The sequence below is a fragment of the Ambystoma mexicanum genome, chromosome 12, assembly GCF_040938575.1.
Source record: "Ambystoma mexicanum isolate Mex_15411 chromosome 12, UKY_AmexF1_1, whole genome shotgun sequence".
Classification (NCBI taxonomy): domain Eukaryota; kingdom Metazoa; phylum Chordata; class Amphibia; order Caudata; family Ambystomatidae; genus Ambystoma; species Ambystoma mexicanum.
The window spans coordinates 781,018,889-781,044,516 of record NC_090936.1 but is presented as its reverse complement, the minus strand read 5'-3'; the positions used below and the strand labels follow the sequence as shown (position 1 = coordinate 781,044,516).

The 25,628-nt window shown below is 44.3% G+C and overlaps 1 long non-coding RNA gene across 1 annotated transcript; it reads right to left on the bottom strand.

Moving 5' to 3' along the window:
- Nucleotides 1-17,787: 17,787 nt before the first annotated feature.
- Nucleotides 17,788-19,696, bottom strand: LOC138513056 (uncharacterized). The gene is made up of 4 exons (XR_011281678.1): nt 19,530-19,696; nt 19,203-19,377; nt 18,920-19,044; nt 17,788-18,493 (listed from the first exon to the last, which is right to left on the bottom strand). It is a non-coding gene; the product is annotated as an uncharacterized lncRNA (long non-coding RNA).
- Between the last annotated feature and the right edge of the window lie 5,932 nt (nt 19,697-25,628).

Sequence of the window (25,628 nt, the reverse complement as noted above, 5' to 3'; positions counted from 1 at the left end):
TCCAAAATATTTTGATGAATGGGGGCTTGTTCTGACCTCTATCTGGTTTGGGCCCAAATGGTGCACTAGCCTGTTTCGGTTTCCCTTGTAGCTTACCCTTATTGTTTTGTTTGGGGCCCTCTTTTGGATTGGAGGTATTATAATTCTCCTTGTTATCTTTCTTTGTCTGCTTTCCATCATCCTTCTTCTGAGCTGCCCCAGAATCCTTGTAAGTAGCCCTCTTGGCAACCCACAAGTCAGCAACCTTAGCAAACTTCTTTGGATCTATTTCCTTCGAATCAGCCAAGTGCTGTCTGAGCTCAAGAGAACAGGCATCATAAATTGACTCCAACATGACAAGATTTCTCATACCTTCATAAGTGTTTACTCTGTGACCCTTACCCCAAACATCTAAGTTTTTCAAACATTTGCATACCCAGGTAGCCCAAGGGGTGCCATCATGCTTTTTGAGGGTCCTAAACCTTTTAAGGTACTGGGAAGGGGTCACCCCAAATCTAGCAATTAAAGCTAGCTTCACACACTCATAATCCATCCTTTCCACCTCCCCCAACTCCACTACTACATCAGATGCAACAGTGGGTAGCCTATAGAAGAGCCAAGGAATCAACTGATTCCCTGTAAAATCTTGAATCTCATGGTTATACTCAAACATTTCTAACCAATCCAAAATATTAAGGTTAGCGTCATACATACCAACAATGTCTTTAGGCATATGGGGTCTCTTAGGACTGGAAGACCTAGAAGACTCTGGGAGTGAAGCATTTTCAATAGACAATTTCTCAATTTCTAGTGCGTGATTCAACTCCATTTCTCTGAGCTTAAGTTTGTGATGATTTTGTTCAGTTTGAGCATTAATACGTTTGAATTCCAATTCAAGCCTCATCTTTTCTAGAGCAATGAATTCAGGACTGAGTGTAGGAACTGATGGTGTCCCAGTGGACAAAGGTTGAGGTTGCTGAGGAGGTAGAGGAGCAGTAAGGCCTACATTGTGAGACACATCTGCCTCATCTAACTCATCCATAATAACTGACACATTATCATCCTCATCATTTTCCACATTTGCTGTAGGGTCAGGTATTTCAGAACCACTCTCCAGACTTTGTTTCCCCTACAACATTTCAATTCATTCTGACTTTTTTCCTTTAACAGAGAGATTCCTTTCTCTACACAGATTTTTCAGATAATCCACAGTGTAACTAAGGAGGGTCTTCTGACTGCAGCTTTCCATATCAGACACGATTAAAATTTGCTTTTTAGTGATGTTTAGCTTTGTGGTTAGTTGATCCAAGGTAATAGCAGCACTCTAAGTGTAATTACTATGCTTTACCCTCACCACTGTACACCAGTGTTAGGCAGAATCATATGCAGTACCCCTTGGGATACTGCACCACACACAATTAAGACTACAAGTGTAAGTACAAATTCACCTTTGGTACAAGCCTGTACTACACAGAAAAGTGGTAGTGATGGATGAGCAGCCAGACCTATCTCAAGAGTAAAGTAAGCAGTATCAGAAGTTACACAAAGGACAGCAATTGCTATGGTTCAAACAAACACCGACTCAAGGTTTCTGAGTAAAATAAATATACATTTATTTACACATTCATTTGTAAAACAGTTCATTAAGTAAGCAGAAGAAAAAATCACAATCTTAATATACTACACGACACCCAATCAATTCTGGACAAGTGAAGCTCAAAATGAAGTGTGAGCAAAATGGCACTCCAGCAATTTAAAAAGGGAGGGAGAGACAAGGTTATACAAAATTAAGCAGCACCAACAAGTAAGTAGGTAGGGCAATCTAGAAAAGGCTTGCTACAATGGGTTTGAACAGTACCTTAGAAGAAGAAGAATGCTGTTGCTGAGTCAGAAGTTCCTGGCAGATCCTGCAGGCTCACGGTTCCTGAAGCGACTGTTGGACTGGGAAGAAGAAGGAAGACTGGAGGGTCCTGCACTGCCCAGGAAAGAAACCAGCAGCAGAGCAAAGCAACAAATAAAAGGTGTACTCCTTAAAACCCAAACAGGGTCCTGTCCTCCTGGCTATCCGGTTCACTGCAGCGGTGCACAGCAAATTCAACCAGGGGAGGGAGGCTTTGCTTTGTGTTTGGCAAACTGGTTGGTCCCACCAGCTCAAGGGAAGAAGTTTCCTTGGAGATCTTATCTGTTGTTGAGGTTTGGAGATTCGGACCTGCAGCATTGCTTCACCGGGAGGTTCAGTCGTGGTAGTGGTCCTCTTCCTTTAGCTTCTCTTTAGTACTCTCAATCCAGTGGAATTCTGCCTTCCAAGTCCCAGAGACCTGCTTTTTATGCAGTTTTCCCCCATTCACACAGCCTGGCTGTCAATCACACAGGCAGGAATGTCACCTAGCCAATCAAACAAGAATGTGACTTGGGTTTCCAAGGGAACCCTGTGCAGGGGTCCTAAAACCCCTCCATCACATCCTGTCTACCTAGACTCTCAGGTGCATAAGGAGGACTTCTGTGCAGAAGCCCGCCAAGGAACTGTGAACAAAGGAACTAAACCTGGTTTGGCGCGCAAACATAAGAAAGACTGTTACAAAAAGAGATGCTGAATAAACCCAGCCACAACCAAATAAAAGTAAATGGGGTCCATCGGATTAAAGTTCGAGGCTAGTAACATAGCCTAAAACAGTACCAAGGCTATTTTCATAGACCGTGGTGGGAGAAATATGGTAGATACCACTGCCACCAGCCAAATCTTAAAGAAAGGGGAACACAATAATGTCCCATGAGATACAGACAAAAAGGGATAACTATGAACCCTTTCCAGTACTCTATGTAAGATAGTTTGTACTGGGTTTGTGAATTTAAAAAGACTAATAAAGTCAATGGCAGCTTTACATGTTCTGGGAGACAGTAGGCAGTCCCAGAAAATGAAGTTTAAAATGGGAAGTCTGAAAAAGAAAACCCTGTGTCACTGTACTAATGGTGCTGTGTGACACACAGTAAAAAGATGCGGCCTATCGAGTAGGTGAGGCTCCACAGTCTATGAACACAAAAAATGTTAAACACACAGCAAAACTCATGTAAGAATGGGAAAAAAGGCTCACACTCTTACTAGGTGAAAAAATAAATCCTAGAAATCCAGCAAAGCTGCTGGGAGACTCAGTAGGTAAGGGCCATTCGCCATTCTGGAGAATTCTCTTTAACACTGTGACTGTTTAGCCTTTCATTGTGTTCAGATGGCTGGTGCAGGGTAAGCACATTTCTGCTTTTTTGGAGCAGTTATCTCATGTAATAATGTGCATTCAGAATATTCTCTTCTCTACTGTGCCATGCTTGAGGTCTTAATTTCCTTTTTGGACTGTATGGTGAACTGTTCTACAACAGTCAATGTTGATATATTTTGTTCTGGATTTCAAAAACCACCTGCTTTTAAAGATTGCATAATGATATATTTGCTAATGAATGCAATAATACTGCAAGTAAAGTCATCGAAAATGCATAATTAGAATTGAAAAGATATGGCAGCCAATAATCCTTAGGGTCAAACCATCACGCTGCTCACTGACACACCAACAGATTAATAACCTTTATCACATGTACAGAGGAAGCATATCCTACACTGAAAGGAGGGACAGAATAATAGGCATTTGTTAGGTCAGGAAATGGACAACTGGACATTTTTCAAAGGCTCTTGCTTTTATTATAGTAAAGGTAAATGCCTCACCTAGCCCTGCTTGTAAGGTGGAGGTTCCCTAATCTGGCAAATCCCTACAAGGTGCTCAACATGACATCTTACATAAATCACCCTAGTCCTCTATCCAGACCTGTGCTACCCTGTTGGCTGTCCCTACCACTAAAAAAGGAAATAAAAAGACTTAGCCTATAGAAGTGATCTTCTCCCCTTTCTTGGCGTGTGCTAGTTGGTGCATGACCCTCTTCCCAAATGTCTCTCCCTCTTAAATTCAGTTCTCCTAGGTTTTCAGGCCTGCTTGTACAGTTCAAAAACAAAGTTTAAAAAAAGATCTATTATTTTCTACGCAAAAAGGGACTCCTGACCCCTGCCAGCTAATCCTAGTTCAAGAAAAGAAGTTCTTTCCTCAAGTGCATGATATATGTGCAGAGCCTTCAATTCAAGTTCACCCATCTGGTGTTCTGGCTTAGTCTCTGGTTTCTGGTGACCCTTTGGGGGCTGTTGTATTTCAGTTCATCCCTTGGAGTCTTTCTGTCATTCTCTGGTATTTGGTATGCCCTCATGGGTTGTTGGGTTCAGGTTCATGCCTCACGATGTTTCTCTTGCGTTCTGGTCTCAGGAACCCCTTGAGGGTTATTTGCTACAGGTTTACCCACTCTGGATGTTTCTCTTGCTTTCTGGTCTCTAGTCACCCATCGTAGGTTATTGGGATCAGGTTCACCTCCTCTGGAGGTTTCTCTTGCTTTCTGGTTAATGATCACCCCTTGTGGGATATAGGCTTCAGGTTCACTCCCGTGGGATGTTTCTCTTGCTTTCTGGTCTCTGTTCACTCCTTGTGAGTTTTTGGGTTCAGGTTCACCCCTTCAGGTTGTTTCTCCTGCTTTATGGAATCTGGTTACCACTAGTGGGATATAGGGTTTGGGTACACCTTTCTGCTGTTTTAGCATTCCATAAGGGCCCTTGGATACTATAACATATATATACTGTAGTACATAACGTAATGGTGCCAAAAACCAGGCTCCATTTTACACATTATGGAGTGTAAGGAAGGCATGGTATTAAACAGTAAGACTGACACAAGAGATCACGGTTCAAGGGTGTTTATTGAACTTCAATTGGGTTTGAAAAACACCTATCTAATACGAAATCTAAAGATGGGAGGAAGCTGCAACCTTCAAATAATAATAGTACAGTCCTAGCAGTGTCTTGTCAAAATATAAGGGAATATACTAATACACCTATTGCCAATCCTTACTAATAAATACAAATGGTGTGGGAAACAATATTATACGAAAGAAAAGTGTTCAAGAAATAATATGTCAGGATTGTTGAGCCCGTAGCTTCCCTTCCCTCATTTCCAGCACAGATCAAGGCATCACACTCGAGCTTGGCACACACTCTAGCTTTTCTAACACGAGGGTGCAGTTCAAAATCTCAGTAGCAGGACCTTCTGTACCAAAGTCTCTTTGACATTTAAAGTCTCTTATTTCAGAAGGCCTGATGCGACTAACCAACATTCAAAGTTCCTTTCTTCTCAGGATTCTCATATGCACAACTTCTCTGGTGATTCACTGTTCACCCCGGGTCCACCTCCACCTCCACCGGGCTCAGACCTGCTTTTATACAAAACTTTCAATTGGTCTCCCTCCGCCAGGCTGGGACCAAATGTATCTAATTTTCCAAACATTATTTACTGTGTCAAAATTGAAGACTTTCGAAATGAGCGAGGAATTTTGCTTGACCCGTCGCAGGACCACTTTGATTCACAATTCTTCGTTCTCTTCTTAATACAACCCTTTAACTTTCACGTCTTCTGCTTCTCAGCTGGATAATTTTCAGAGACCTTCGATTGAGCACCCATGTATTGCCGGATCACTCTGTCAAAGGTATCGTATTTTGCTTTGTTCAAGCGATCATTAGAAGTTCAATTTTACTTGCGTCTTTTATCACACGTGTTTTAACAATGTTCATTCCAGCGCTCACCATACAATGTTGCTGCTTGCAACCTTAGCTTCAAAACAGACCAATCTTTCTCCCCAACTCACTGGCTGTGTTGATTTCACTGATGCTGCTTTGTTCTTAGAGCCAAGGACAGTACCACAGGGGCTGCTGCATCTCCCCGCTTCTCCAGTTTCACCCAGGGGAGTAGCTATGATGTGGGTACCGCCAGGCAACCCTGCTGCCCCTAGTTTGGCTCCCTGGAGGCTCAGCTCCCACTCCACATCGCAGCCTCCAATGCACTCACAGGTCCAGTGCCTGGGCAGTTCTTCTTCTTCCAAGTCTTGCAGGTTCTCTCCAGCTTGATTGGTCTCCCTATGGCTTCTTTGCACCATCCAGCATCCCCAGCCTGCTCAGACTGTGTTTCTGTGTTCTGCTTTGTATACTGTTAGGGAGGTTTAACCAGTTTCAGGTGTGGGTGGTTAAAAAGGGAGGCCTGACTCTGCCTGTCCTCTGTAATGGGACAAGATGGAGACTGCCCATAGGAATCCATGGTACATTGGTTCCGATGAGCAATCTTCATAGCTCTGTTCCTCTTATTCTTTACCCCAGTGGTTTTAGAAATTGGGGAGGGGGACACAGGGTAAGATTCACAATATCCCACTAGGGCTGGAAAAGAATAGGATGTTTAATAATTATGGAAAGAGAAATACTGCGTCTCACCTGTTGACATCCCACTCCAAATTCTTAAGGTCCCTCCACCCAGGTGATCCTGCCCCACTGGTCCGCCCCCAGAATCTGGATCCAAAGGGGATGGCCTTGCCCTGGCCACTTGACCAGCGGATCCAGGGGAAAAAGAAGTGAGAATACCTTTGGGTTTCTTACACTACCAATCCATCCATTTGGGGGTGGTAAACTGAGATTCTTATGGTGGATATATGTAGTAATTCCTTGACTTCCCGCTTGAGTTTGCTCAAAAATTGGATCCCTGATCCATCAGAATTTCTTTGTGGAAACCAACCATCGAGAAAAATGGTAATAAGTGTTTTAAGATGTGTTTGGTTGTGTTGTTCCACATGTTGAACGCCTCCGGGTATCGGGTAGCGTAATCAACGATTGTGAGGACATCTTTTTTATCCACTATAAAGATTTCCAGCGGTCCAATGATATCCATACCAATTCAGGAGAATGAGACTTCTATTATTAGTAAGGGGTTAAGAGGGGCAGGTGAGGGAATATGCTCACTGGTTTTCTGGCATATTTCATATGTCTGAATGAATTTCTTTATGTCAGCATGGTTACCTGGCCAATAGATCTTCCGACTGATGTGAGTTTGGGTCTTAGAATGTCCTAAATTTCCCCCTATCAAATGAGAATGTGCAATCTCTAGTATGATCTTCCGATGGTTTTTGGGAATTTTAACTGAGTTTTACTTAGGCCTTCTCTGGAGGATTCTTTTCTATACAGTAATCCTTGGTTAAGGAATAAAAAAAGGGTTTCCCTTCTCTAACCTTTCCCCTTCAGTAATCCCCTGTAAGAATGACTCTGCGAGTGCTGGATCATTTCACTGGGTGAAGGCTAGATAGGGAAAGATGGCAGGTTCTACTTCCCTCTTGGCCTCAGTGGTAAATGGTTTATTGCTTCTCCAAAGCCTAAGTTACCTCGCTTAGTTTCTTCTGGTTTACTTTCTTCAAAACAGGGAAATAGAGCTCTTTCAAGAATTCCATGTGCAATTGTGCCCCCACGATGAACAATTTTGTTCCCACGAGAACTTTTATGTCTCCCAATAAGTCGGGATCTATGACGACAGCTGGGACATCCAGACCAAACATCCAGGCGAGGCCAGATTTTGGGGCCAATCTTATATAACAACCCACCAGGGGTGACTAAGCACATGGGAATCATCACTCTTTTCCCTGGAGGTATAGTAGCTTCTCTGCTGCTAGAGATATCAAAGCCTATGGATTCTTTCACAGTGATAGAGGGATATGAGGGTCTATGACTAAGCTTCTTGAATTTTCGGGTTCCGCAATTTGTTTCAATGGAGTCCACATGTAAGGAAGGCATGGTATCAAACAGTAGGAAAGACACAAATGGCCACAATTCAATGGTGTTTATTGAACTTAAATTGGGTTTATTGAACTTAAACTGCTGTTTCCTCATGTGCTTTGCCTCGCCCAGAGTGTGCTTTCATACTCCGCCTTTTATCCATGTCGGGAAGCTTAATGGAAGTCAGGTGTGAGTGATGGTCAGGCAACTGCCTGACCTCACCTGACCATTGTATTGGGACACGTCATGTATACTACTCGGGTGTTAGTCCGTTTATACCCAGAGCTGGCTGTCCATGTGAAAGTGTGCAGAAAAAGGGGGAGGTAGAGTACCTACATATCCTAACTGAAAGATTGGGGTAAAGGTGTTAAAGGAAAGAGAGAGATACTGTGGCTCGCCATCCGGTGTCCCACTCTCACTCCCCGAGGACCCCTCACTGAGGTGATCCTCCCGCACTGGTGCACCCCCAGGGTCTGGTTTCAAAGGTAATGGCTGTGCCCTGGCCACCTGAGAGAGAGGTCCGCAGGGACTAGTGGGTGAGAGATCTTCTGGTTTCTCACAGTAGACAATTTACATGTAAGGAAATATTATCTAATTGCACTCAGAAGCATATACTATGCTGAAATTCACTTATACTGAATACTTGTGATACAGGATAGATGTGCTTTTCCTTACATGCTAAGTTTGTATTAACCATTGACAGATGTTGTCTGGTTGCTGACATATTGTGAAAGAATTGTATTGACAAGATTGAAGGTATATTTTAATACTTTTTATGTAATATGACATTTTATTTGTCTTAGTAGTTATGTAGCTAGGGGTAACTGACCTCTGTATCCTATTTGTTGTACTTTCATGTATTAGAATCACCAAAAACTACATCTATACATTGTCATTATTCTGAAAGTTTTCGAACTTTTTATTAGAATTGTTCTCTTTATTGAATTAACACTTTCTAGGTGATCACCAAAATCACTTATAGATATTTACACTCTGATAATACTATTCAGGGATGTTTTGTAGATTAATAGAAGTTGATTCAGCACATATGCATGATCTATGCAGCAAAATGTACGCATTTCTGAAAGTAATAGTCATAAGAACACATGAATTCAGTGCATGTAGTCATGGTGCAGCACATGATGAGGTTGTTGTGGACTCACACGCGCTTGGCTGTCATTTCCATTATTTATGTTGTGCTTCGCAACTCTAGCACAAGAACACATTGGTAAAGTCCTACATACATCATAACTATTGTACTCAAGATTAATTTTTGAGACTTATACTGAGCTCTTTATAAACTACCTCTTTGTCTCTGATTAACCCTCTTAACCTACCTCTCATCTGCCTGCTAGCTAACATTTTTCCCTCACCTCTAACCTGCCTTTGTCCCTCATTTTCTCTGTCTCAACTCTAGCACTACACCCATCATGGCCACATCCCAAGCACAACTGGCCATACTGCCTAACTGCACTTAAACATGTCCAATGTTGGTTGTCCTTCATATATGCATGTCCACTTATGTATTGTCCCCAATGATTGCTCAACTTGCTGCCGTCCACAACCTGGTCAGAATGTCCCTCAAACTCACACCTTTGTAAGAAGCTCACTGCTTCTCTTCAAATCTGATTTCTTTATTGTATGTTCTTATTGGTGTATTCTAACATTAATAGCAGTGTCTGGGCTAGAAGTGGAGGAGTAGCAGGTTAGTTACTGTTCCATTCTCACCCAGTGTAGCTTACCACACTCCTCCATGCCGCACTCAACTACTCCTTCTCTTCCCTCTCTTCCTTACCCCACTCCACCTTAACCCACTAACACATTCGAGCAAAACAAACTATCTTTCTCACCCTACTCTTCCTCACCCCCACTGAATCTTACCTCCCTCCACCTAACTTTTCCTAGCCCAGCACTATTGTAAATCCCATACCCACTTTCTGTCTCCACACTGTGGCCCACTCAACCATACCGGCCCACAGCACCCTACTCTTCCCATCCCTACACTTGCTCACCTGAATCCTCCACACCACACTGTATCTCATTCCAATGTACCTTACTCTTTCTCACTCACACTTCCTCAATCCACTATACCTCAATCCACAACCCCCCTCTTCCACATCCAAATATACCCCAACCCACTATATCACCACACTATTCTTCTCCCCAATGTATCTCACTCACCTACTCTACCTCAGCCCCACTATTTATCACTTCACTCTTCCGTATCCCTTTCATTCACTTTACTTTACTGTAAGATAATGTGAATTCTTATAGCCATGGCTTGCACATGCTTCACAGGTTCTGCCCTGTTATCCATCATGTTAAAAAGGAAAAGTCAGTGATCGACTTGAAGTTCTGGATGGAGAAGATGGATAACTCTGAGTATGTCCTATTAACTGAAAAGATTACAGTTACCTTGGGAACATTTCAGCAGGATGGGATTCAGTAGGTTAGGTAATTTTTCTAACCAAACTGCCCTGAAACATCAAATAAAAGTAACATTCTGGGACAGCATCTCCGAGAAGGGCCTAGGTCCTTTTTATAGGGCATAATAGACACAGACATCTTTAGCAAGATCATAATCATGATGGGGATGTTTCCATATGTGAGGGAGAAAAACCTGAAGGACACCCAAAAATTAATCAATTGGAAAGACAATGGGCCTCATTACGAGTGTGCCGGTCCAGTAACAATGGTGCCGGTGAGCTACCGGCACCATTGTTAGCGGACTGGCACACTCCAAGTTCTGCCAGCGGGTGTCTTTCAACCCGCCAGGACTGACCTGGCGGGTGGAACGGCACCCGCTCGCAGATCTTGACGGATGCACCAGTATCATTCATGAACGGTGCTGGTGCATCTGTCCTCCCCATTCCCATTGAGTCCAATGGGACTCGGATGGGAATGGGGAGTAATTTGTTCTGGCGCCCGGCAAGGGAATTACGGGTACCACCGGGCTGTGATGCCCCAGTGAGTCCCCATTGCCCGCGCCAGAAAAAAATGACTCCGGCGGCATCCATGCTGTTTTTACTGGCACAGCTACCGCCGGCTCATAATGAGGCCCAATGACTCCAGGCAGCTTCCTTTATGGTAGGACAGATTCAATTGACTTAGAATACTCCTGAAATATTCTGACTTAAAGATGATATGGGCACAACTTAAGTGGTACCTAAAATATGCACACAGTCCACCAAGAGAGAACTCTTGGAGGGATTCTGAGAGTTTTGGTGCAGATTCTCTCCGTAGATACCTATGAAAGGATGTAAAACCACATTAGGAAGGTGGTTGTGGACCACAAAGAGACTGTGTTCAGTTACCAATGCATTGTAAACAACTCAGCTCAGAATGTGTGTACCATTGTGTTTTGTTACTCAGCTACTCAACCCAGATTCTGCTCCAGTGACACAGTAATTACAGTTAAATTGACAAAAGTTGTATTGCAAGCAAAAACACAAGTGGAGCACAATATTTTTAAGTGTTCAGTAGATGCAAAGTGTTATCTTCTCAATATAACTGAACATGGTCATGGTGAAGAATAGTCTCTGTTAGCAGGGGAGGAGAGTTGGTGGATGCCATTAGTGTCAGTGGCCAAATGTAGATGTGGAGGGAATAGTAAAAGGGAAATTTGCCAACTGGCACTAGTGTCCGAGCTGAAGTGTAGGAGCAGTTGGTAGAATGCTGGGGGAAGATTGATGGGGAATAAGGAAGACATTTTGGGTTTGTAGGGAAAGAGAGAGAGAGCACAGTTGTGGCCACTCTTCCATCTTTCCATTCACAATAATCTATGAATTACATTTTTATAACGTAACACCTTGCATGCCCAAAGACAAGGATGGTGATGCTTCGAAGAACATGAAGCCCACCGTATTGTCTGAGCCATCCATGTTCACTCTGTTGCACCTCTGCTCAAAAGGGACCACATGTTTGAACAATATGCCTCACATATTGCCCACGGCATTCCTAAATGTATTAATATGTACATGCTCATCCTTGGCTGAAATGGCTTTTAATATATAATGTGGCAATGGGTGACAACACTCGTCTTCCTCAGAGCTACATGGTAGGGGCTGGGCTGTGGCCCACAGAGAATCAAACAGGAAAGAGATTGAAATTAGCACTGCCAAGGAGCCATTGGGGTGTGGGGTTTCAGTGACTAGAAAGCCGGTACTACGAGAGTGGGTGTGAGTGATGAGAAGGGTTCAACTGCAAGATTGAGTGTGGGTGAGGAGGAGAAGGCAAGGACTGCAATGGTGAGTGTGGGTAAGGAGAAGGAATGTGGTAAAAAGCTGGGGCAGTTGAAAAGAAGGCATGGTGTATAATAGTGCTGGATCAAAGCTGGCCCTCCTGACTCTCCTTTGCCATCTGCATTTAGCAGGGGAAGAAGGTACCTTCCTTCACCTTGCCCTATACCTGCAGGTACACATTGTCTATCATGTGGAGGACTCTGCAGACAAGATTTTGCAAAGCCTCCAAAAGAGCACCAACTCAGAGAACATACACCACGCATGGGATGCTCTGTGTCAGAAGCACAGGTGGGAAAATTACAGGATTTGCAAATCTGTCACTTCTGGAGCTCACAATTCATGATGCAGTCCAGTGCCTCCTTTTCTCCATCTGCCTCAAACTGCAAGGTCATTACTGGGCCTCTGTTAATGAAAATAATCATATATGTTTTAATTTGTGGGCTCATATCATGCTGAAGCAGAATACATTGCGAGAAGTTATGGAAGAAAGAGGGAGAAAGAAGCACGGGTAGGGAGACATGTACAGTATAAACCCAGGAAACATGCTCTACAGTAATAGAACATAATGAAGGCAACATGTTCTGTACAGTCTGCATTTATTTCAAGAGGGGTGGTGAGCATGAGGTTGTGTGTCTGCAAGTTGGCAATTGCAGACTCTAGGGGAGCCTCTGGTAAGTAACACATTATGTATGAATATTTGGAAACATGAACACAATCAACTTTTGGGGTGTTTCAGGAGAAAGGGCAAGGCCGAGAGAGAGACAGAGAGAGAAAGTGACAGAGAGGGAGAGATAGAGTGAGAGGGACATAGTGAGAGAGGCAGTGAGAGACAGACATTAGGCCTCATTACGAGGTTGCCGGTCTGGTAACAACGGTACCAGTAAGCTTGCCGGTACCGTTTTTACCGGACCAGCAAACTCCGAGTTCTGCTTACAGGAACCTTTCAGCCCGACAGGTCTAACTGGCGGGCGGAACGGCACCCGCAAGCAGAACTCGACAGATGCACCGGCACCATTCATGAATAGTGCCGGTGCATTCAACCTCCCCATTCCCATTGAGTCCAATGGGACTGAAATGGGAATGTTATGTTATGTTAACGGTACTTATATAGCGCACCGTCACCAACGGAATTGGTCCCCAGGCGCTCTGGAGGATCTGTAAATGAGAAGGTGGGATGGGTTAGTAAGGTGAAGAGGGAGTAGGGTAGTGAGAGGAGTGGTGTACTGTTGGCCACTTCAACTCGGTAGACACCGGGTGCTGAGCTTTGGTGCGAGTGTTGGATCGGTGTCAGTCCGCGTGTGCTGTTGTTGCGACTTATGTGTTGTTGCAGTGTGGTGAAGTGCGTGCAGCTTGTTGTGCAAGAGATGGTTGTGTGAGATTTTTCTAAGGTTGCAGAGAGTTTGAGTTTATATTGGTTAGTGGGTTATGTGACATGTGGAATGGGGAGTAAAAACTACTGGCACCCAGCAATGGGCAATTACCGGGTCTGCCAGGGCTGGAATGCCCCAGTAGTTGCCCATTGCCGGGTGCCGGTAACTTTCATGACTCCGGCGGCAGCTATGCCGGTATTTACTGGCACGTCTACCGCCAGGGTCAGAGTGAGGCACATTGACAGCAACTGTCAGGGTCAATAGGTGGCAAGTGAATTTTCAGCTTGTTCAGATGCGAGGTACTGAAACAGAATGCCATCTGGCACAGATGTGAATGGCCTTGTTGTTTTTATTTTTAATATTACAAAATGGTGTAGGTAATTTTGCGTCTGAAAGGGAGGTTTGCTAAACAAACCCCACCCCCTTTCTGAAAAGATCCATACCAAAAGCATAATCCATCCATGTATCTTTGCTGCACTAGTCTTCTGATATCTGAAGCCCATGCTCGTCAGTGGTACAGTGGATGGTCAAAGGTCACATGTACATCATGACAGATTCTGTGACCTAAAGGAACTGCAGACAGAGGTAGCATTTCTTTCTTCTACACATGTGATCTAAAATATAATAACCGTCTGCCAAATGGGTCTGGTGGCAAGTTAATCTCTAAAATAAGCCCCACCAGGGTTATGGCATGGTCACTAATAGGAACATACACTTATTAAATGCACAGACATTCAGTATCATGAACATGTCAACCCGGTGAGGCCAGGCCAGTGATGTCAGGGCCAGGTGGATTCATGGCTAGCCTGACTGCCTCCACTCAAACCAGTGAGATAATAGCCATGAGCTGCCTCTATTCATTTCAGAGAGGAAAGGGAATAACCTCCCCTCAGAACCCAGGATCTATCATAATGAGATCTCCTGGGAGTCAGTGCTTCAAAGGTCACATTAACATACCTGCCTAACGACAGTCTCACGCCAGGGCTATGTACTACAGAGGGCATTTGAATTCATTAGGCATAGGCAAGGGATGGGGTTAGAGTAGTCATAGAGAGAACATGGGTCACTATCCAGGTTTATACTAGGGCTCTCTTGCTTCCTTTCTCCTCAATTCCTTGCAAGAGGAGACCCTGTGGGTATTATGTCAAAAGGCAGGGATTGGTCCATTTACAACAGTCTTGCTTTGCACCAATCACCTGTGACATGTTGCCTTCTTAACCAAGTGCTCTCCTGCTTCTTTCTTGATTCTACTTTGGACATCAGGAAGAATAAGTATACACCTTTGGACATTTCTTGAGTGAGCAGTCCTTTCCAGAGTCCTCTGAAAAAGAGGTCAAGATATAATACATCCAAGGCAAAGGAAGGCTCTGCTCCCTAATGATCCCCAGGGCACATATGGGGTATACCACTGTTAACACAGGTCTATACCCTGTCAGGAACACTGGAACCAGACTCCTGAGGGGTTCCTTCATCTCACTAGAGGTAATGGGACCCTTGTAGGTATCAGTAAAGCCCACTGGACTGGGAGAGCAGAGCAAGAAGGACTCATCTTCTCCTAAAGCCGCTGCATTAGGCCTCACAGTGCCCAGAAGGCCAGTAGCACTCTCTTTAACTTTTAGCCACTTGGTGCTCTTCGAGCAGTGACGATGCTGGCTCAATCCATTGACATGGATTATCTCAAGCAACACGAACTGCAGGCTCAGACTTCACAAGAGCAACTGACAACTGCAGACTCGACCTACTGGAACACATTGACCTTACCATTGCAAATGCTGACTGAACCTAGTAGAAGCCAACCTCTTGCTGCCAACTTGGCCGCTCTTTGAACCAGTGGAAGACAGTGTTTTGCTGTCTCAAATGCTAACTTGACCCTTCGTGCACCCATCCACCTGTGTGATTGCATCAACTTAAACAGTCTCAAAATCAGCTTAACCACCACTTAAGTGCCAACAAGCCTGGCTCGACACTGCCGCGTCTTCGACAGGCAAGAATAAGATATCGTCAAGAGACCATGCTCACTGGTCCACTCTCCGTGGCCCTGTTGACTTGTAAACCCCATTTTCCAATATGTTCTTCAAACACATTCTCTTTAACAGTGACATTTAAGCAATTTCTTGCTTAACAACCCTATTCAAGTGCCCATGTATTGCTAACAGCATCTTCTGTGTTCACTCTTCTAGGGAAGGGATGTTTGCTTGTGTTTACAGATACTTATTTATTTTTTACATGTTTTTATTAAATAACTTTTTTTTAAGAATCTCGACAGATCATTTTTTATTTTAGAGTCCTTGTATTATTGTAGTTTGGGTTACTACTGTCATCACTGAAAAACTTTCCTTAGAGCAAAGCCTGCCCACCACACACATTGAAATAAAAGGTGAAAGGAGGTATACCCATCGGGCTGTTTCTGTTTTACCTTTTTGATTGGGATCACTGCTGGTTTACTGGTAGTGTGTGGATGAATATTAAATGTATTATTATTCACTATTTAAAAATTAAACCACTACGGATCCCTGTGATGCATCAGAGCAGTGGCCATTTTGTCACAAAACTCGTGTGTGATTTGGTGGCAGGATTGGTCTCCCAAACGTTGGCTGATCAATGTAGAGCTTATGAGGGAGGGTGCTGGCCTTTTAAGTTCTTTGTTTCCATTGTCAGGGTATATTTAATTTTTGAGAAGAACATTGATACATTGGAACATTGCTGGGGCTTTTAAAGACACGTTTCTCTTTGGCTGAGCTGCAGATACACCAATAGGCCAATTGTGGCATGCTCACCTTGTAGGCAAAGCCAAATGTGAGGTGCAAACGGGTGGGGGGTACAACGTCCGGAATGTCTTGTGCATTAACCATTATCGTTCTTTTGTTGAGCATGAGCATAGCGAGTGTCCATCTATACTTCTGTTCTGTCTTCTAATGTGAGCGAGGGGAGGTATTGTACTGCATATGCCTGTGGCCTTCTGACCTGATGTAATGCAGGTGTGCCCCCTGTGGAGGATCAGATATATTTTTCAACTCTACTCCTCTCCCACTTTGTGTATTCATATAGCTCTGCCTTTCATTAACATGGTTCTCATTCCTTTGCTTATTTCCAATACTCTTCTCATTAGCAATGGGATGAGTTTTGTATGAGTTAAAAATAGTCTCTTTTAACTGTCCCATAATCTTGTTCCCCAAATTACCTTCTGTTCCAAAGGGTAACATCACTAGTACTGGTGAGGTCATAGACTCTCTCTCTCTCTCTGCTTCTTCTTGGCTCTGAAGCTCACTAGCCACGCTGTCTTATTCAAGTACGTTTCTTTCTCATTTTCGGAATCAAACTTGCTCTCTATCTTGCGTCAGGAGTTGTTTTCTCCCATCAGTGTTATCAGCATTGTTCTGTGAGCGAATTGCCTACCACTGCTGCTGTGTGGTCTCCCACCACTGAACTTTCTTCACTTGGGTTGTGATTTCTTCCGTTCTCATACAATGGTCTCCCAGCATCTTTGCCTATTTTTCAGAGCTTGACAGGTTTAAGTAGGCTCTGAGGTCTGCGAGAGCTCTGCCTCCTTCCGGCACTGCTATGCACAGGGAACTTCCCCTCATTCTCTCTTATTTCAGCCTTTTCTTGGCTTGTTGACCTCTCTCTTGTCATATCATCCCTTTTCAGCATCCTCTGCACAGTCCGGTGGAGGGACTGATTTAAAGGGGTAGGGTATCATTATAGGTTTGCCCGTCTGGAAACAACGGTGCCCGTAAGTTTACCGGCACTGCTGTTTCCAGACCGGCAAACTACGAGTCTGCCTGCCACAGCCGCTGTGCCCGACAGGTCGGACCCTGCCGGACTCTGCGGCCACAGTAGCCAGCCCGTCACGGAAGCACTGGTTCCGTTAATAACGATGTCGGTGCTTCTGTGTTCCCCATTCCCATAGATCGGAATGGGGATTTACAATTTACCGGTGCCTGACTTTCTGGACAGCCGGGGTTGTAATCCCCCAGTGTTACCGGCAAGTCAGGTGCCGGTAAATCAAGATGGTACTGCACGGTTACCGCCGGACTCGTAATGAGCCCATTAGTCTTAATTTTCTGTTGTGGATAGCATAAGTTTGCTTCATCTTCCTGGAAATGATAATGTTCCATTATGTTAAAGAAATCCATGTATCCATGTAACACTTTGAAGGCATCAGGGAGTTCCTCACAGAAATGGGAGTCACTGTCCCTATGAGGGGAGTCTCTCCTGATGAGGTCACAATTGTCTTGACCCCAAGATAGCATGTATACAAAAAGGGGAGCGACTCTACAGTGGCAACGGTCTGCCCCTTGTGAGACGTAACAGTGTGGGGCACAAATACATTGTATCAAGACAAAGAGGTGCTATTAGTCGAGGATTGGCCCTATTGGGTTTAAATCATTTGAACATAGTTACCTGGTCCAATCCTGTTGTATAACAAAGTTTCCTTTCTACATTCAATCATACAGAACAAAAGACACCTTATCAGCCCCAAGTCTATAAAAAATAAAAATGTTATTATTGAAAATATAATCATACCAGAAGAAAAAAATAAATAAATAACATTTTTCGTGTTACAATTGCAGAAAGAACAGAAGAACTACGCTAAAAAGCCCAATATAAGGGGGCACATTGAAATGATATTTGCATTAACAAATACACATTCTTGAACATAAACATGAGGTACATAAAATTAGCACAAATCAGGAATCAATGCAAGAACCATTAGATGAACAGAACGTATAAATCCAAAGGCAATTTATATAAAACCCAGTGACAAAAAGGGGAAAAAAAGAAAGAGACCGGTTCCAATTGACCGGTAGGTGAGGCAAGAGAACATAAAAAAGGGCATGTGCTGACTACATGCTCAGTCCGTCTGTCTTTTAATTAGAGAAAAGGCTATTTTTTAATCCAGATATTGTTACTGACTCAAAAAGGAACCTTTTGTTTGAGATCCGAGAAGGAAATTGATCCTTTTCTCAGGTTGTAGGGAAATCCCAGAATTGGAAATGATTCTTATCTGGGGTTGGGTCTGCCAACGCAGAAGGGGGAGCCTAGGAGGAACCCAAAAGGCGTTCCTTCAAAAGGTGGACTCTCAACAGTCCGCGGTCCAGTTAAATAATGTGATCTGTAAAGGACCTTCAATCCCCTCTTGTAGTAGTGTGTTTCAGCGGTTTAAACAGATAAAGTCATTTATTCAGAACAGAAGAAGATGATCCACCTTCATCAGGGCAGTGGGAAAGAGGACCCTGTGGTTCAAGAAAAAGGAGAGAAAATGAGAGAAAGTAGTGAAGAAATGTTCAAGGAAGACAGCGTGGGAGAAAAGGAGGTTATATCTACAGTTAACCACTTTTCTAGGATTGTTGGGTTCAATATGTATGGAATGTATGATTGCATAGTTGAATAATTGAATCTCAGTTGACATAAATATCCTTATAGACAGCTCCAAACTATGTAAGTGGTCCCAATTGCGGAGGCACTCCAACTGCATGCAGCTAAATCCTCCGGAGGAGATGAAATAATAGTTCAGGGGCCCCTTGCAAAACTACACACGGATCCCAAGTTTAAACGACCTGAAAAGGACCCCCATGCAGGTAATGACCGAAAGAGGGGAGGGGAGTAGGGGGCCTAGTAGGCAACTAGGTGCGACGCACCATAGGGAATGATAGACTCACCTATACAAGTCGAAAACAGAGCACAAAACTTGTGTCCCTGATTGAGGTACCAATTTGTTGCTCCTGGAGGTGGGAGAAGCCAAAGATGTCTGGCGTCTGCAAATAGACCATCATGTGCGGTGAACCTGAAAAGTAGACAGAGAGATAAAAATGCGGTGCTTTAATCACGTTTATGGGGTTAGATTGGTAATGATGTAAGTACATCGCCCCATACTTTGTTCATGTGGACCCGGGGTAACAAACAGCACACACCATGCTTGTCAGCGGGCATAAAAAAAGGTACCTGTAACGGGCCAGCTGTACGCTGTCTGGTGTGCCGTGAGGTAGAAAAGGCAACTAGAGGAGAATAATCTTGTGTAGTTCACCATTCAGTGGGCGTCCAGAAGAGGTGCCCAGCCTATTATGTCATCCTCTATTACAGCATACACAGAGTCTGTCCAAATTGTGGCGTGGTGTATCTGAGTTGGAGAGAGAAATGTCAAATACGACGGCGTGCCTCTCTTCATCTGGCGTATGGATGCATATGTAAAAGCAGTGAGTGTTTGCAGGGAGGGAGGGATAAGGAGGTTGAGATGAGTGTCCGTACATGTGCGGCGGGGGGGACACGTACCTGGTGTGAATGAGAGGTAAATGAATCTCTCTCCTAGGTGTGACCGAGAGTCGAGGCTGCAGCAGCAGTGAAGCTCCAAGTGCTGCAGCATGCCAGTCCGTCGCGAAATGCGGAAGGACACTACATGTAACTATGGTTATGACAGCCCATACGGGGGCCAGCATCATACTGTATTACCTAATTGGTGCGTGTCTTAGGTGGGCGGTACGGTGGGGGGGGGGGCGAGGAGTCATTGTGATGTCACCCAGATGGGTGGGGGAAAGGGAGGAAGAGGGTGTGCTGTGGCTCCTTGTCATCCAGTCACAGCACTCCACAAGACTCCCAAATGTGAATAATCCAGCCCCGGCTCCTATGCAGAACAGCAAACGGGAAGGCTGCATCTAAACTTATCCTGTTGATGCATGAATGTCTGGGCCACAAGTCATCGTGTGATGGCGTGCAGCCACCTGTGGAGTGGTTCAGACAATCTGCATGCCACAACAAGTAGTATTTGTGACGGAAAAGTGATATGCGGCATCGTTCAGCTAACAAAAGTGGGGGGAGAGGAGGAAGTAAATCCCGCCCATATAAAGGGCTGTGATCGCGCGTGAGTGGCGCTTGCTTAATAAGGTTTAAATGAGTGTGTGAGAGCAGGGGGCATAAGGATTGTACTGCGTGGAAGCTTCCCGCTTGCTGCCTCCAGATGGGGTCCCTGGCACAACTGAAACCGAAGAGTGATTAAGTGAAATCCCTGTGGGGATCCGTCCCTGCGTGTATATGGTGCATGTTTGCCCACTGGAGTGGTCCTATGTGGATAAGTGGCACATGTTCCTAACCAGGGAGCAATGCGGGGGTAATACTCAAGATTAGACACATGTATCTGGTCCATGGGCCCTAGAGGTGCACCATGGGGTGTTGGAGAAAAACAGACTTACATAGTACATTTAGGGGGGAAGCTGTTTGTTCAATTCATTTTCAAATTAATCCAATCTATGGATCCACCTCTTCTCCAGGCTGAGTAGTCTGTTCTGTATGTTTGGACCGTTTGGATTTTCTCCAAAACCCACCAGAGAATATGGTCTGGTGTGTGTTGATTGGCCAAAAAATGTCTGACCAGGGGTGCTGTGATACTTTTGCAGCAGATCCTAGACCGGTGCTCTGAAATCCGGGTGCCAACATTGCGCATCGTTTGGCCCACGTAGCGAAGGCCGCATGGGCACTCGCTGCATTATATAACTTGACTGCTTTTACAATTAGATTGTTTTTTGAGAAACCATTGCTTGTCACCATTCCAAATGTTTGTATTTTCTTGGTAAATTTACACACAGAGCAGGAGCCACCTGGGTAGTGCCCTGTCACTTTCCGTAGATTCCAAAGTCCTGTGCGTGGTGGGTCACGGGCAAATGAAGATGATGTTCCTTGATGTTCCTCGCTCTCTTGAAGTCGAACTTTGGAATCAGTTCATCTGGAAGTTAATGGGAACTTTACCTGTTTCTGGGGGACAGTAGTCAGCCCCAGAAAAATTGAGTCAGGGGAAGTCTCAAAGACAACCCTGTGTCACTGCATTAAAGTGAGTCTCATGGAATGGTGTGGCTCCAGAGCCCAAGATCACACAAACAGTAAAAATACACACAGCAAAGACACTGTAAGAGTGGGAAAAAGGTTCACACTCTAACCAGGTGCAAAACTTTCCCCAGAAATCCAGCAAAGCTGCTGAGGGACACACTAGGTGAGGGAAATTAATCATACCTGAGAATTCTCCCTAACACCAATGTTAGCAATGGCTTTGATGGGAGAACAAGTGAAGGTGCAAGAGGGCAGGAGCAATGGCTGTGGTGTCTTGCACACTAGCACTCACTAACTGCTGTCTGGTTCGGTTAAAGGGCCATTGCCAAGGTGAAGGCAGGGGAGCGGCTTATAGCTAGGCGGGAATGTACCACTCTGTTGCAAGAGAATCCAGAGCTAAAGAAAAGAGGCACTTACAGTGTCGTGCTGGGTACGGACAAAGGGCCTCATTACGAGTTTGTCGGTCTGGTAAAAAATCGTGGTAATTCAATGGTAACAGAGTTACCACCATATTACAGGTACATTACCATACTGCCTAATTACAGGTTTGGAGGTAAGGCAGAGGTAATTCTTCTATTTTACCGCCCCAAAACAGGTAAATTGGGAATGTTACCACCAGAGGTAATACCGCCAAAATGCCCATGCACTACAATTAATGGGGACTAACACTACCTACCACCACTTCTGATACAGAAGTGGTGGTACCTGTAATACCATTTGGTGTATATTGGTGACATTACTACTGAGATTCCACCCAACTTGTAATGATGCTGAAAGCCTTTGGTGTCTGGTGCACAAATACTCAATAACCAGGTTCTCAGTAAAGGGCTATTACCAAACTCAACAGCAGCTTAAATAGGTGTGAATTCACACATGTTCTGTAAAAGCAGGGTGAGGCTGAGAGGGGAGAGAACTCAAGTATTTATTTATTTATTTAGTTAGTTATTTTGCATTTGTAAGGTGCTTATACATCAAGTAAATTGTATTTTGAAGTGCCCACAAGGCAATGGAGAGGGACAATGGGGATGAAAGGCAAATATAACAACGAAGAGAAGAAATAAATGATCTTACTAGGCCTTGTGACCATTCAGAACATCCAAGTTCAGAGAGAGAGAAGGGACATGGGAGGGGGTAAGTGCTAGGAGTTCCATGGATGAAAGTGCTAGGGAGTGGTCAACTGCAATACAATAAGTGCAGGCCTGTGAGACAGCTCAGGCCAGTGGGCTCCCAAAGGAAAGTAATGGGAGTGGGTGGTGGCTGAAGGCAATTGTGGGGGGTGGCAGGACCCAGAAGGACACAAAAGGGCCCTGGTCACCAATCTCAGGGACTCTAGGGATTAGCAAGGGAGGGCGAAGGGGGAGGGGAAGGTGAAAAGGAAAATCTTAAGGAGCTTCTGGAATTTGAGGAGATCCAGCTTAAGACAGAGAAGAAGGAGGAGGCTGGAGGAGGGAGCCAGCCCAGGAAAGAGATCTGTCGCCAGCTCGCTATTTAGAGAAGCTTTTGACATGCAGAGAGTTGGAGGCAGAGGAGCATAAAGATCTAGACAGAGAGTATTTGGTGAGAGCCAGTTGTAGATAGCGTGGTTCTGGGCACAGAAAGCCTTATGGATGATGCAGAGGGATTTGAATTTGATCCTTGCAGCAACCTGGAGCCAGTGAAGAGATCTTAGGGCTGGAGAGATGTGGTCTCTGGGCTTGAGGTGAATGATGCCTTGCAGTCTCCTTCTGGATACGCTGGAGGGGACATAAATGGAAGAAAATAGACTAGGGAAGAAGCTATTGCTGTAGTCCAGCCTAGAGAGTACCAGACCTCTAGAGTCATTGAGCTTTTGGTGTAAAGTGAGAAAAGGAAGGATTCCTTTGAGGAGATAGAGTCGAAACTGGGCATTCCTGGCAAGGTCCTGGATGTGAGGGAGGAAGGGGACAGAGGAATCGAAGATAATTCCAAGGTTTCTAGCTTCAGTTAAAGGAGAAGGGGTTGAGCCCATAGAAAGCTCAAATAGGGTGGCCAGGGTGAAGGGAAGAAAAAATGGGAGCAGCATATCCAATGGGAATGGAATGAGGGTGGGAAAACAAAAAAGAGACACAAAGTTTTTATCACACCCTATGCTGTTCTGTAACTAAGCATACTTTCCCAGTACAGTGTTGAATGTGTTTACGGTGTGCCAAGAGGATGTGGAGAGTGTATACTCTACTGTATGATAACATGGAGCTCTGAAAAGTAATTGTAACGTTGTAGTAGAGTTCATTGTAATTGGTTTGTAGCTGTATCAGGATGGATAGAAGCTCAATAATGATTCACCAGACATCATCATAACACTTGTTGTGAAGCATCATAATCATTTGAATCCAGTCAGAAGGAATTGGGTTAGATTCCCTCCAGCTCCTATTTCTTTTGCAAAAGATACTTTTTATTTGTTTTGGTGATTTCTTTTTTTTAAAATTTTATACGGTTTTTTATAAACCTTTAAAAAATGTTTACATACATCAACAATCCCCACAACACTACATTCAGGATCGCCACCTCCCTTTCCTTCATTTCATCGGCCTTCTAGATGCCCATTGGCCCTTTGTTCATTCCCAAAGTGTCGGAAACCATGTTTAACTCATATTCAATTGTTGCTAGAAATTGTGTCAGCGGAATTAACAATTTTAAGTCAATACCATTAAACATGTGACCCCACCATTCTTCCGCACACAACGAATGGTGGATAACCCCCAAGGTCCCAAAAACAAAGTTCTTTTGTTCCAAAAACTGTTACAAAATAACACTAAATGTTTCAGTGACTCTGGTTCCTTTCTACAGAATCTGCACCTGAGGTGTATGTTTTTGTTACATTTCCATGTTTTTAAACGCTCTTTAGTTTTGAACAAATTTAGACGGAATAGCATAAAACGTCTTCGTGCACTGGGTTCTGGAAACAAATTGATGTAACATTGGGGCGTGTTAAAGGAACGTACTTCCAGTGGGGCACTCAACATCAGTTTTGCCATAGATCTTTCAGAACAGGTTCTCTCCCAGTCCCAACGCCAAATTTTCATTTTAGCAGCGATTGGATTTTCATGGAGTAAATTGCTCTTAATGTCAAATTCTTCCAGTAAGCTTTCACATCGCTGCATCCACAAGGCCACCAAATTCTGACCTTGCGCCATTGCACTTTGAAGGAGTTCTAGGGAGACCCAACACCTTTGTCCAAAATTGGTTCTCCAGGGAAGACCACACCTCATGAGAGCATCCCAGAGCATTTTCCGCTCCGTAGATCAATACCGGCACAACTTTTTGCTGATAAAACGGCCGTACCGGCTCCAATGAGAATTTCCCAAATTTCTTGTTCATTAGCAGTGCTTGGTTTGCTAACTGAGTTCATTTCCTTTTAGTGTCTGCCACCCACGGGGCATCATTAATGCAGGAGCTTAACACCATTCCTAAATATTTGACATTTTGTGATATTGTCATTGGAGCCCCACTCAGATACCATTTGAGATTTTTTACTTTCCTTGAAGTTGCCCCTTTTAAGTTTTTGAATATTAAGACTTCGCTTTTCTTTGCATTGATCAATAAACGATTCTCTCTTACGTAGACTTGGATAGCGTCTAGTTTTCGTTGCAAGCCGACCAGTGTTAAATGCATGATCACCAGATCATCAGCATATAGGAGCCAGCTTACATGTGTTTTGTTTATTTCCGGTGGATATGAGGTCACTGCGTCTTAACGAGTAGCCCAGGTCCGATATGTACAGGCTAAATATTGCTGCGGCAAGTGGGCACCCTTGCTTTACCCCCTTGTAGGTCTTAATTGTTGTTGACAAGGACCCTAGTTGATTGAGTCGAATCTTGATAGAGGTATCCGTGTGGAGCTCCTGGATTGCCACTACTAAATCTTCAGGACACCCCCACCGGCGCAGTTTTGACCATAGTAGATCCCGGTCGACGGTGTCAAATGCGCTGGAGAAGTCAATAAAGGCCAGGTAGATGATGGTATTTGATTTCAAGGCCTCCATTTTTATCAGGTTGTGTAGTAATAGATTTAGAGAACAACCCACCTGTTTGACAAACCCAGCCTGGCGGGCATCAACATGCGCCGTTTCTACAGCCCATGCTACCAATTTTTGTTGCAAGACAGTGACATATATCTTACCCAGGACGTCCAGAAGAGACACTGGTCGGTAATTTCCGGGGTTCGCTCTGTCTCCTTTTTTGAATATTGGTACTATGACCGCCGATTTCCATGAATCAGGGGATAGTCCAGAGTTGTTTATTCTTTTAAATAGGGTTACGTACAGCTCGGCCCAGATCTCGGGGTGTTGTTTGATGGTATAATTAGTTAACCCGTCCGGACAAGGCGCTCTCGAGATGTTTGTCTTCAAGATTATAGATACCTGAAAAAACAGATCGATGACCTCAGAGACGCAGACAAACCTGCACTCCTTCTGCTCCTAGAACTCTCTGCTGCGTTTGATCTAGTTGATCACAAGACCCTTTGCCACCACCTTTCCACAGCAGCAAACCTTTCGACCAAGGAAGGACAGAGCAATGAGGGTTTTCTCTGACTCCT